Consider the following 13,267-nt stretch of genomic DNA (forward strand, 5'->3'; position numbering starts at 1 on the left):
TAGTTATTTTTTTTATTGATGTCTCTTAACAATATATGTAGCTAAATCGCCATTTTCTTTAATGGCAATTTAGCTAGCTTCTATTCAATTGAAATGTTGAATTTTATTATAAGTATTAAGAATAGAATCAGCGGAACCCCCTAACCCTTTGGTAAATATTATGAATGCTCTTGATTGAGTAAACGACCAATCCGGAGCTGGTTCAATATTGATGTTAGGACTGGATCAAATTAGCTCGCTATTGTATTCTTTTCCCCTAGCTAACACCTAACTAACATGTGTTCCGGATTTTAAGGGGGTCAAACCATTGAATTGAACATCTTACAATTGGCGTCATCCCATTTTTCGTGATTATGAAAAGATTATAGGCTAAAATTTTTCCATATGCCTTGCTGTAAAAGAACAGGATCGCATTTAAATTTCCTAAACATTTGGTACAGAAACGAAGTTGAAGCTAATTGTTCCTGTGCATTAGACTGCCCAGAAAAATAATGAATTTATGAAAAACCAATCGGCCCACACCTGATTCGATTCCTAGTCCCACCAGGAGTACTTGCACCAAATGTGAAGCAAATCGGACAAGTCTAACTACCGGACCAACGTGCCTGAAGTTTGAATGGGATTTTTCAACAATTTACATGGAGAAAACTCACTAGTTCGTATTTTCGTCGCTAGGTGGCACTGTATGCATCGTATGATCACTGTAAGTGAAAATAAGAAAGATATTTTGATTGTTCACAACTTTGTCGAAGACTGCTAGAGAATCCGGTTTTGCTAAAAGAAGTTATTAAACTTTTAACGAAGTGATGTCTGAGTTAGTTTTGCATGGGGCCTAGCAGTGCATGGTTGTGTATCAGTACTCGATTCCCACGAACTATGAATTTTTGTGACATAATCGATAGGTTTAGCCCAATAGTATGTTCAGAAGAATTATAAGACATAATACGAGTTATGCTTTGGTTGGAAAATTTTAGTTCCAAATGTGACCGCATAGAGGGCGCCAACACTAACTTTTCATAGAAAAGAGATAGAATATCTTGATGTTCGGAAGAATTATTGAAAAATGCCTGTTCTACTACTTTGTAGAAGACACCTAATTTCTATCTCTTTCCGTTGAAAAGTTAGTGTTAGCGCCCTCTATGTGGTGAAATGTGGAACTAAAATGATCTAATCAAAACATGGCCCGTATTATTTACTACAATTCTTCTGAACATACCATAGAGCTAAATCTTATGGTTATTTCACAAAAATGTTTAGTTCGTGCGAATCGAGTACTGGTACACAACCATGCACTGCTAGGCCCGATGCAAAACTGACTCAGACATCACTTCGTTAGAAGTTTAATAACTTCTTTTAGCAAAGCCGGATTCACTAGCAGTCTTCGACAAAGTTGTGGACAATTAAATTATCTTTCTTATTTTCACTTACAGTGATAATACGATACATACAATGCCACCTAGCGGCAAAAATGCGAGTTAGTAGGTTTTCTCCATGTAAACTGTCGAAAAATCCCATACATATTTCAGGCACTTTGGTCCGGTAGCTAGACTTGTCCGATTTGCTTCAAATTTGGTGCAAGTACTCCTGGTGGGACTAGAAATCTAATCAGGGGTGGGCCGATAGGGGTCATTTTTTTCCTGTCACTCTACTGTGCATACTCGGAAGTTTGATTTTTCATAGATCCTTCAGACAATTTCCATACCACCAATAACGATCACTTTCAACGAGTTAATGAAAACCCCTTCAAGCACGTACCTAACAAGTGTGTGTGTGTGATATAATAGCCCGAACCATGAATTGCAATGCACATGGAGGCCCGATAAAAATAACGTCAAAAAGAAAGGAAAAGTGGATGAAAGGAAAAAAATCTATCTTTAGTTTCCCACATTTCACATATTCTGCTGACGGCGTTTCGTCAAAAGGAAACACGGATTTTTCTTTCTCGGCGACTGAATAATGAGCTTTTGGAATTCCACGGTTACACCTTGGTAGAATATCCCGTCCGAAAACTCTGCTGCAATAGTTTGACTAACTGGGTATTATTCCGTTGCTTAACAATTCAAAAATCAGGCCGACGAATCCTCGTCTCGCGCTGTTTAACAATAAAAACTGTCGTTATTCGCAAAACATCCAAACACGTGGCTCATGAGATGTGGTAATGGAAAATTAGTTTTTGCGGTACCATGATTACAACACACAACGCGGAGATCCTTTTTTTTGCATGTTTCTGTTTCATTTGTGATTGCAATGATGAAAACCAAATCGGGAATCTGGATCAGTATATGCTTTGTCCTAACATTTTAGAGCAGCGAGTTCTTTACTTTAGGTTTACGTTTCCCATCAACGTTCTGAGATGAAACGTCGGTTTTGAGTAATGTAACATGTACAAACCGAAACATACCAAGATAATAATCAATAGTCCCATCGAATGTAGCAACGTTCTCGGTTGGCAGCACTATATTGCATGCTGCGTTGCCTGGGAAACTGTTTTGCTAGCGTTCAGTCAAGATGTTGAGCGAACATCAGAAACGTCAAAAACGAAATATGAAATAAAATGAATAGAAAATGTACACAAGTTTCCGATGGTGATCATGAATAAAAGATTTCATTGACAGGCGTTGGTCGTCGTCGGTGGGACGAGTCATATTTTGGTGGTGAAAAATGTTTTATTTCATATTACGTGATGGGGGGAGGGAGGTGTTGGATTAATGTTGGAAAATGAAATGAATGTCTTGTGGATTTCAATAACCGAAGGATCATAGTAGAATAAATCAAATATGTATGCACAATCAAACCACAGATTATGGTTTCTGTTTATCCAGTTTATAGAGCAAAAGTCTTTCAAATTATACCATGTCGGAGTATAGTAATCATGGAATCTATCGCTTACGGAATCCACGTTACAGGTTAATTTGTTTCTTAGATTAGATGATCCACAAAGATTAGATTCTATTTCAGTTAAACACAAGGTCAAAAATTGTTCCAGTCACAACGTTCGAACATGTTAATATATTAAGTTTAAATGAGTATTGAACGTCATCGTTAAGATCCTAAGGTGTTGCGAGCCTATCCGTACATTTCAACCCAGTTTGAAAAGCCGCAAACACGGAGGTTGAATTTAGCATTGCTGTCATCAATTGTAACATTGATTGCTGTAGAAAGTTTTGCTTCCTTTAGTAGATCGTTTGGATCAATAGAAGTCTTGTTTGGAGGAACTACATACTCAATTCAGTTCGGTAATTTCCGCACAGCTGAACAGTCAGTAAAATATTTCAACTAATAGTCCAGCAAAGTTGCTTAAATTTACTGATTTTCAGCGATATATTTTCCGAGTTTCAGCAAAACAAACATCACTTTTACAGAGATCCCGGTAAAAGCTGTTGAGTTTTACAAATTCACGACTCAAACAAATTCTGATGAATGAAGTTCGCGTTTAACAATTATCGTGGAGAGTATTGTGAGTTTGAATAGAGCTCTTTGCAAACACAGATAACCTCACTTTTTATGGCAGTACACTAAAATTGTTTACATGAACTTAAAAATTAGAAATTTTGTCAACGAGTCGGTACGCTCGAAGCACATCGCAAAGAATTTTCCTAACTCCATTGAGTTTTTGTCGACCGGTCTCACGAACACTAGTGTGGTTTCTTGGTTGAAAACAATCCCATTTGCTTTTGCCGTCTTTGTTCATTATTTTCCACCAAGTATTGATGTAGTGTTTAAGTCATGTGACGTGTACGTACATGATCCGTAGAAAAGTCTATGACTACATCCGGGGAACGTGCCATTTAAGCCAATATGTTCTGATTCCTGAAGTCTATGTAAACAGTACCGGTGAACTGTCGAAAATGAACTTTCGAGTTGATTTGTGATATCGCCGTAAATTATTCAATCCAAACCTACGTCACTGTTGCAGGGAACTCTTCATAAAGGATTTCGATGAAATTTCGTACGTCTCACCGGCATGGAATACTAACCATTTTCCACAGTCAATGAGATCATTATGATTCAAGAGTAGTTTTTCAAAAGAGCGCAGAATTTTTTGCATATATTGCTTTTAATTTTGTTCGATTACCGTATTTTGTAAGCCGAAACCATCCGACAATAAGTTAAAGGGAATGAAACGTTCTACATGAGAAAAATTTACACTGAAAAAATTGTTGTGCCATTTTTTACAAAAACCAAAACAAATAATTTTGTTGATTTTAACAAATAACTTTTTTAATTTTTTCGCCAATAAAATCCTTACAGGAAACGAAATATTTTTAATATGATTGCATCATGGAAAGTTTATCAGTAAAAGAGTGTTTCCAATAATATATTTATATATGTTTATAAATTTCACACTAACTGACAGACGTAAATGTTATTTCAATTCAAAATGCATTTAATGAAAATCTCCCAAAATGTGATAGTTTTCGAGATATTTGGAATGTTGTTTCAATAAAAACATTTAATTTTTGTTTTTTTTTTTCTTTTTTGCCTTATTTGCCGAAAATGCGCACGTTCGGACATCGTAGTCGATGTCATGATAAGCGTCACCACAAGCATAGAGACCGCTTTGAACAAGTCAACAATTCGCCGAAGATTCCAATCCCGACTCCCATCCATCCCCTAAGATCAAGGTTTCGTGCACACCTTCGCATCGGGAGAATAGAATGTAGCCAGCGACCCATAATAATGTCGTTGACAAATTCGCGGCGTTCTTTGAGTGTTTGTATGTTGATGAGAATGCAACGTGCTTTATATGATGGAAGAGGAAAAGCGTACAAAAATGCTTTTGGAGTGATTCATTGCGGACAATACAGGATAGGTTCCATAATGTAATATGTAATATTCCAACATTGGTCTGACGTATGTGTTGTATAATAATTTAAGGGGATGCTTGATTTTTTTTTCTTTGCATTTTTTGAAAGGTAAGTGTCAACTGTATTGTGTTAAACGAGTTTTCCGGTTGGCGCATCAAAAAAATGTTTCTACAGGCCATTGTTCGGAGCGGCGTCTTGGCCGCCATGAGATGCTCTTGGTTCGAGACGCGCACCTCAGGTAGAAACCCTTTCATGGCATTATACACGTTTCCAGAATGCTTCGCATTGCACTGTCCATGTGTATAGGTCTCGAGAACGGCTTGATCTGTAGACGCATTGGCAAACTAATCGTAAGTTATGAAATAACCACAAAATACGGTGAAAAACGAAAAATTTTGGTCAAAATTGTTAAAGTCACATTTTAGTCCGCCATATTAGAATTGTCATTTTTGTTATTTTGTTACATATTAACTTCAGTTCGTGTTTATAAATCACAAAACTTTTTTTTCTCTATTTTGGTTGAAATACCACTTATTTTTTAAGTAGGGGTCCGCCATTTTGAATTTAGAAAAACTGACAGATTTGTAATCAACCCATAATTTCATGCAATTGTTACAAAATATTGACATTCTACAACGAATAATTGATCGAAAAACCTTAAACTTGAAACGCGTTTATCTCAAAGCATTCTTTTTCAAAATGCGTACAATCTCATTTGAAAACGGTTCAATTTAAAGACTTAATTTTTTTATCTCTCGAAAGAAAATCCTTTTCATTGAAGGAATAACCTATAAAATATGCAAATTCTTTGTATTCACTACTTTTAGTGAAGGCAAAAAGAACTAAAAAATCGATCTCAAAGCTTGAGATCCCACCATTAGGTCAACTTTGAAGTTTTTTACACGTTCTTAGGTAATTCCTCCAATAAATTTAGTTTACTTTGGCGCCTTATTATTAGTTTTGGGTTTCCACGTGCACCTAACCTTAGACAGCACGCCAACACGGGCGCCATTTTGTTTTTTTGTCTTGAAAAAATTTATAGATGAAGACGAAAATATAAGCTTTTTGAATCCTAAAACTGTTTCCTACTGTGATTTTTCAATAGCTCCCAAAAAATTTGGCTACTTTTTAGTCATTTGAATGCAGCTCCCCGTAATTGTGTAAAGGTATTCAAAATTATAGCTGAAGTGTTTAATGAAGCCGAGCATACTATTTGATTTATTTATTATTGTATTGTAGTGTTCCACAAATGTCAACTTGGAATCGAAAATTACGCCTAGATCTCGTACAGTTTTGCATTTTTCTAGAAGTTGGTTTGCTTCAGGTTTCATATTTGACATGATAGCTTCAACAATTTGAAAAAATAGCAAATGATTTTTTTGTGAACATTTTCAGGTAGAAAATACACAGAAGAGAATATGTGCACTTCTCCTCATATTACTGTTTTGCCTTATAGCTATGTCTGCGTTTATAGCTATGAGTATTCCACCACCACACTTTTTTCTGACAAAGAGACAAATTGCGGTAGTGCCTGAATAGATTAAATTGATTTCCGAAAATTTCTTCGCTCGATTCTTGCATTACTCAAAAGTTTGAAAGATCTTTACCACAATGGGAACAAAAACAAAGACTGTAACAGCCAATACAATTTTGAATCATTAAAAATGTAGACAATTAAACTAGAACTTTCCTCTTGGGAAACAGGACAACTGCTGAACGATTAGCGGTACGTAGTTTGTCTGCTAAAAAATCTCTTTTCTATCTATAGTGCGTGCCAAAAATCCAATCGATCTATAAGACATCAGTTCTTCTAACTAAAATGGATTAGATAAATTAGTAACATGGATGCTAAACAGGGGTAGCCACAACTCATAACCTGAAAAGTGATTATAGTAGCAAAGTTTCCGCTAACATAAAAAATGCGTTAATTGAACAATCGTTGAACGATTAGAAGAGAAGGTAATGTATGTCTATTTCAGCTGTGCGTATTCTAACAAGTGTGTTATTCATATGATAATTAAATATTTTGACCCTTAATGTTCGTTTACCGAAGGTTTTCCAAATAAACCTATCTGAAAAGACTGTAATCTTTACACGTTCATATTTCTTGCAAGAGTAATCCTTAAGGGTAAAATGAAATGGATATGTGTTACTTACTGCACAATGACAACTTTTTTCACCATACACACATAACTTGGTCACACATTACTTGAGAAAAAGGTGCCTTATAACAGCAGTAACACAACTTATTTTTAGCTTCATCCAGTATTTTTTTTTATAAATGCAAACGTCTTAACCACAAACTCACGTGTAACAAAAATCAACCACAAAACGAGTGGAAAACCACATATCTCCTTCATTCACATCTTGTTGGACCTAAACTCGAACCCAAAAAAATTAAAACGAAACTTCTTCCACTGTTACTTTCTTGAATAAAAACCTTAACCGAACAACTAACAGTTTCTTCGAATCGGCGAAAGCAACGATGCGGTCCGTTCGGTACACCACGCCGTTATGGTTGGGCTGTACGTCTGTGTTCTGTTCCGGCTTGCGGAAAAACGCGAACGATGAGACTGTTTCAGTTTTCCACATCCGTGGCTGTGACGGCGCGCATTCGAGTTTTCCCGCCACCGAATAGCACCCGTGAGTTCTTTGCAAGGAGATAAATTGGCGCGGTTCTTGCTGGTACTCGTAAGAGGTACCTACTCTCAGCGGGAGAAAGTTACGCTCATCGCAACGACCATAGATTATTTGATGTGCTAGTGAATTGAGAGAGAAAAAGAGTTCTAACATTATTTGTGAGCGACCGTGAGTCCAATTATTGGGATTTTCTGATAATCATTAAGAGCCAGTATTTCAAAGTCGTGCTACAATTTCGCTGAAGGTAGTTGAACTCTATCTAGAATGAAGAAAAAGTTATTTGTTATCTTAAAAAATTGGAACTACATATAGGTTGATTAAAACAAAAAGATGGTGTTCACAAATTATCTGAACTTTCCGAAACACATAATAATGCTAAGTTGCTCTGAAACATTCAAAAAAATATGTGGACCACCCCAATTAATATTTTAAAATAGCACTTTTATCTATCTTTATTTGAGATGAAAAAGATTAGGAATATCAATAATATTTTTAAAATGTATTTGGTTACATGTTCGAAATTTACAAAAACATTTCTTCAATAAACAAGAAATCAAAATGGCGGACGTATCGGAACGGACTTTTTGAATGGGCGTCACGCTGGCTTCCAAATATTTTATATGAAACAAAAATAATCTATTGATTATTAATTGATAAGCTTATGGTTTGAGTATGACGCTAAAATAGCTTAAATATTCAAGATTTTGCAAAAAATTCTCTTTGAAAAAATGATCGAATATTACATATTTTTGCTATTATTTGCAAATAAAATTAGGTTTTAATAAAAGCTTCATTAATTGACAAGCATTGTATACAAACCAAAACAAAAATCTACAAAATACTCTTTAGTGCAGGGGAAATGATAGTGTACCCCTAGTGTTGTCATCTAACTTGAAGAACATAGTTTTGTGAAAGTGCGTTTCAAAATTTTTCTGCCCAGAAATTTTAGTATTTGTATGTGTGTGTGTGTGTGTTAACCATCCTAACTCCCACTAGCTGGTAGTGATTTACAGAAAAAAGATGTTTGCATGTATTTTAACATATCCATGCAAATAACTTGGTTCAAGGATTTAGGTAGGTGTTAGCTCAATTGACTTTCCGATGACCCATTTCGTGTACAGCGCCAGACATGTTCCGAGGTCATCGTTCCATCAACCAGCCCCGCCTTACTGTAATGTTTGTATCAAATGGATTATAACATTACAATAAGACTTTCGATTCCTTACATGAGGTAAGAAATGGACGCGTATTTAGTGTATTTATTTGATTTTTGTATATATAAATTAGAATGTCTGTAGAAAAATATACCAGTTTTTCTATTTCCTTCCTCATCTTCTACTTACGCGAGTGACTGATACTTGCTTATCCATTTTTCGTCCCATTCCAAACCTCCAGATATCCTCAAAATCTCCAGCTTCTTTCTCACGCATCAAACAGCCCGTGCAATCCTTTCTCTTTCCCACATTTGCAAGTACAGCGCAATTTATCAACAACAGTATGCATGCAGCAGATACAGAAGACTCCACTGGCCACGCACGTGGTCCTGACCCGAAGAAGGTTTGGAAAATGTCTTAAGAAAAAGAAAAACTGACCTGCAGGTTTCCGAATGTGGAACTAAGAAATTGGTGCGACACCTATCGGGCGATAGCTACGGGTGACGCACTGATAATTTGGAATCGCCACTTTTTTTACCAAGTGACGCCGAAAATTTTTCACTTTCTGGGAAAGATTTATCACTGGGAAAAAACACTTTTTTGTGAGTTTTTGATCTCCACTATTATTATTTACGTTGTTAAAACACTTTTTCTTCCCCGCATCGGGTATAGACGGCCCGTATTGTGTGGGAGCACTTTTGACACTAATGCTGTGTGGCTTTGAATCTCTTTACGCCGGGATGAAACTCCAAAAAAAATCACTGAATTCCACTTCCGATTTACGAAAACTGTTCACCGAGTCGTTCTTCGTATTTAAAAACACTTTTGTTTGATAATCCGTACCGAAAAACTACGATTTTGGACCGACTAGCGAGGAGCTCCAAAACAGTCGACCGATCGCGGCTAAGGTACACACTCGACGACATGAGCTTCTCCGTACTAACTCAAAATCGCAGTAGATATTCAAAGAAATACCCACAGCATAGTCTGATATAGGACAACTTTGACAATCCTTTGCCTTGACCACCATCTCCGCTCTCATGATTATCCATTCTTAAATTGCATCACATAAAATTCACTCCATATTGCACCACGAGGGAGTAGCCTTTCTAACGCGTACAATCCCGATCCGCTGTTAAAACAATTGTTCGAGTAGACACTCCTTGGAAAGATTTCACTTATTTTCTTTATTTCTCACTTTACGTCTCTCGACATAAAAAGAAGTGTCGCGTTTAACATAAATTTTCATTGACAATCATGCAACAATACGACGCGGCGTTTGTTTATGTCAATTATAACACTTTTCTGCAAGAGCTTTCATACCGCCTTGATGGAATGCGGGAAACACTTACTGCTACTCACCTGCAGATGGCGAAGCAAGCACGAAGTATGTGAAATTTTACTGGCGAATTGCACATAAGTCAAAAACAAAAAAGCAACTTTTCACTATCGAAAAATGAAACATTTTTTTCGATTTTTGTCACCGCACAACCGAAAATCGTCAAAGCACGGATTAGTCAAGATTCGCGATTATCACAACGTCACAAAATCCGCCTAAAAACACCGAATTTGCTTTGAATATCAATTCAAAACCAAGAGCACAAATAAAAACAAACTGCATCACCCCAGAAATTTTAGTATTTGTATTTGTATAAAAAGTCCAACTGACAATTTGTCTTCTTCGCCATCGTAAAGCATTCTTGATGGAAGTCCAGTTTCTTTTCGCTTCGTGTTGACAAATGACCAAAAGCCCTTCTGGTTTCGGCGTAGATTATTCTGCATGCGGTTTACATAGCGTTTATACAGAAGCTTGTTGTAACAACGATACTCATTACTGGCTAAAGCGGACATGCGCTTAGAAAGAGAACACCGTCGATTTGTAAGACATTTCTAATTTCTAAGCCATTAAAAATGTAAAAACAAAAAAAATCGATTTTTCAAAAGCTGTAAACGGCGATGACAGTTTCGAGTGGCCCTACTTTGACTTGGTTCCTTGAACGATATGAGCTTTACCATTGGTTATCGGAATTCGCCAGACTACTGAGATCTCGCATTTTCCTACTACCACCTTTATTTCTGGCAAAGAAATTGTTTGCTAACGAATTCGCCGTGTAAAGAATTTGTTTTTCCACAAACTCAAACGTCAAAATGGTTCAAATATAAACGGACATACAAACAAAACATTATTTTTATTATTTGTGCAGCAATGCCGGAACAGGAATGAAATCAAATTTGTTAGCCACGAAATTGTTTGCTAATATTTCTGAAGGAATTTCGCATTTTATGCTAGAAATACTGCATGAGGCGTACTCCGACAGTAATAACCATCGCCATTACAATGCAGCACTATGCAAAAAACACAATCCTGAATAACAATTGCTTCTCGAGATTTACATACCTACTATTCGAAACCAAAAGCGACCCCGGATCCAATGCTTTCGGCAAACGCAGGGTGCGCCCCAGTAGTGCTGAATATTTTGATTTTGCTTGTTGCATATTTGGATATAAATTTTTTATTGTTGATGGTTTAAGCATTTTTTTTCGACCCTTGCGGCCTCGCCATAGTTTTCCACCGTAGAATTCTTTGCAGCCTGCTTCTTAGCTGTTCCTATCCCGTTAGGTTCCGGTTAAGCATCCGAACTATTTATTCAATGGCATTTGGGAATAAAACATAGCTTTGCTGATGTTTGCGTTTGCTACAAAACGTGCAGCAGCACGCCTACTTGATTTTATGGCAACATGCAGCATGCTGAGATAAAATGTGTTTGATATGGTATATTAGGGAGCAAATCTCGACAAACATATGATTACGACCTAAAAGCCAACTGCCAGAATCCACTTTTAATGAAAATTCCGGACAAACCGTTACTAGCTGAACACAGTTCGCAACAGTTTATGAAAGAGAAAACTTTTCTCTTTCGTTTACTACCAACATCTGTCATTGGCATGTAACGGTTTGTCCGGAATTTCCATTCAAAGTGGATTTTGACAGTTGGCTTTTAGGCCGTAATCATATGTTTGTCGAGAAATGGTTACTTGGCGACAACACAAGAGTGTCTGTTGTCTTTGGACGTTAATCGTTAAGTCTTTGGAGTGTACCTCATGATATGCGTCTGTTATATTACCTTATTTTCAACATGAGTTGTTCATCAAAGAATTTATAAACAGCCGGCAATTGTTACCAGTGAAGTATTTATCAATTTCAGTTCTTCGCCGGCGAGTTTATTTCCGCGAGTTAGTGAAATTGTAACTTTTTTTACTATTACCTGATTTGTCTCTCATGTAACTCATTATATCCCTCTTATTTCTTACCCCTTCAATCGCATTCTTTAAGTTCTGAATTTGTGTCGAGTTCTGGACCGACCCACCTAGTAAAGAAATAGATGCCAAACAAGATTCACCATCAAAGGCTGTTTGAAGTCGTACATTTTCGAATTGACTGAACCGTTTGTGAACTTTTCTCAGTCCAACGATCGCGCGCTACATTTACTGAAAATTTCAAACAGTCTCTGACTGAACGATGATCGGCTGTGACCGAAATTCCGAAAGTCCGCCAAGATAAGTTCAGGGTTATGATTCCCGATCTAAAGCAAGCAAATGACATTGAAGGAAACAAGACTCTTACGACGCAGTTCTCTGTCTACAGATTCGCCAACAAAACAGAGATAAATGGCGTCGTAACCAACTCGAACATAACATGTGTGGATCTTCAGTTAACCCCGTGCTGCTCTGTTTCACGGATTGCATTCAGTAAAGATTTAGGTTTGCAAGCGATTGCATTCAGGAGGCTCCATCTATCTTCCTCGAACAAAGCAGAAGCAAAAAATCGCTACGCTATAGGCACCAGTGAAACAAACCTGCGCTTTGTTCTATATCCAGTGCACAAGCAGTACTGTATCGTTTCCACCGGCTGCGCAGTGAAATAACACGATTTCGATTGAACTTTAATAAAACTCCTCTTGGACCCACAGTCCAGGAGGTGGAACAACTAGTTAAAGTTCAAATGGAGCTTAACCTCGCGGAAGTTACATACATTCAGTTACACCACGTCAAAAACGGTGTTTTGTTTACGTTTAGTACTGGCAGAAAACTTCATTACAAAAAACAACATGCAACACGAGGGAGAATTTAATAACACCAGAATCAAGATCTCCGTTTATATGGAAAATCACATGGTGGACGTTCGTATCCATGATTTAGCACCGCGTACTAAGGAAGATTACGTCAAACGAATTATGTCACAAATCAATGAAATCAAACAAGAAGTTCCCACCGCTTCCAGGAACACTCAAAACCCCAAGTGTCTTAACTCAGTCAGAGATTCTATCTAGTGGTAGACTGTTGAGCTTATCTGACATCGTGGACTTGATATTTACTTCTTTGAACATTTCGGATCCTCTCTTTTGATAACTTTTCTACATATAGTGAGAACACTTTTGAAGCAGTCACAGTCACAGATTTGATCACTGTTCTATAGTGGAATTGCTGAAGAATCATTCCGAAAATCGATTCTTTCGAACTTTTAATAAATGAATCCATACGTGACGCATTTGCATTGGACGCAACATGGTTCGCTTCAGAAGTAACCCTCAACTTTCGCGATTTTAATAATATCCGCGTGAATCGAGTTCACACAAGAGTTTCTTTCGCAGGCAGAGTACGCGT

At 37.0% G+C, this 13,267-nt stretch overlaps 1 protein-coding gene across 4 annotated transcripts in view; it reads right to left on the reverse strand.

Annotated features, from left to right (window-relative positions):
- Nucleotides 1-13,267, reverse strand: part of LOC131683272 (gamma-aminobutyric acid receptor subunit alpha-6) — a 221,155-nt gene that overhangs the window by 54,647 nt on the left and 153,241 nt on the right. Inside the window, exons 1-2 of one of the 4 annotated variants that reach the window (XM_058965116.1) lie at nucleotides 7,249-7,348; nucleotides 6,966-7,184 (exon numbers count right to left, since the gene is read on the reverse strand). The exons of 2 other annotated variants lie outside the window; for them this stretch is intronic. The gene's annotated coding sequence lies outside the window, so the exon portion shown is untranslated. Of the gene's footprint in view, nucleotides 1-6,965; nucleotides 7,349-13,267 lie in introns of those variants that run through there. One more of the 4 variants, XM_058965111.1, reaches the window with a different exon arrangement.

This window comes from Topomyia yanbarensis, chromosome 1 (assembly GCF_030247195.1).
Source record: "Topomyia yanbarensis strain Yona2022 chromosome 1, ASM3024719v1, whole genome shotgun sequence".
In the NCBI taxonomy this organism is placed as follows: Eukaryota; Metazoa; Arthropoda; class Insecta; order Diptera; family Culicidae; genus Topomyia; species Topomyia yanbarensis.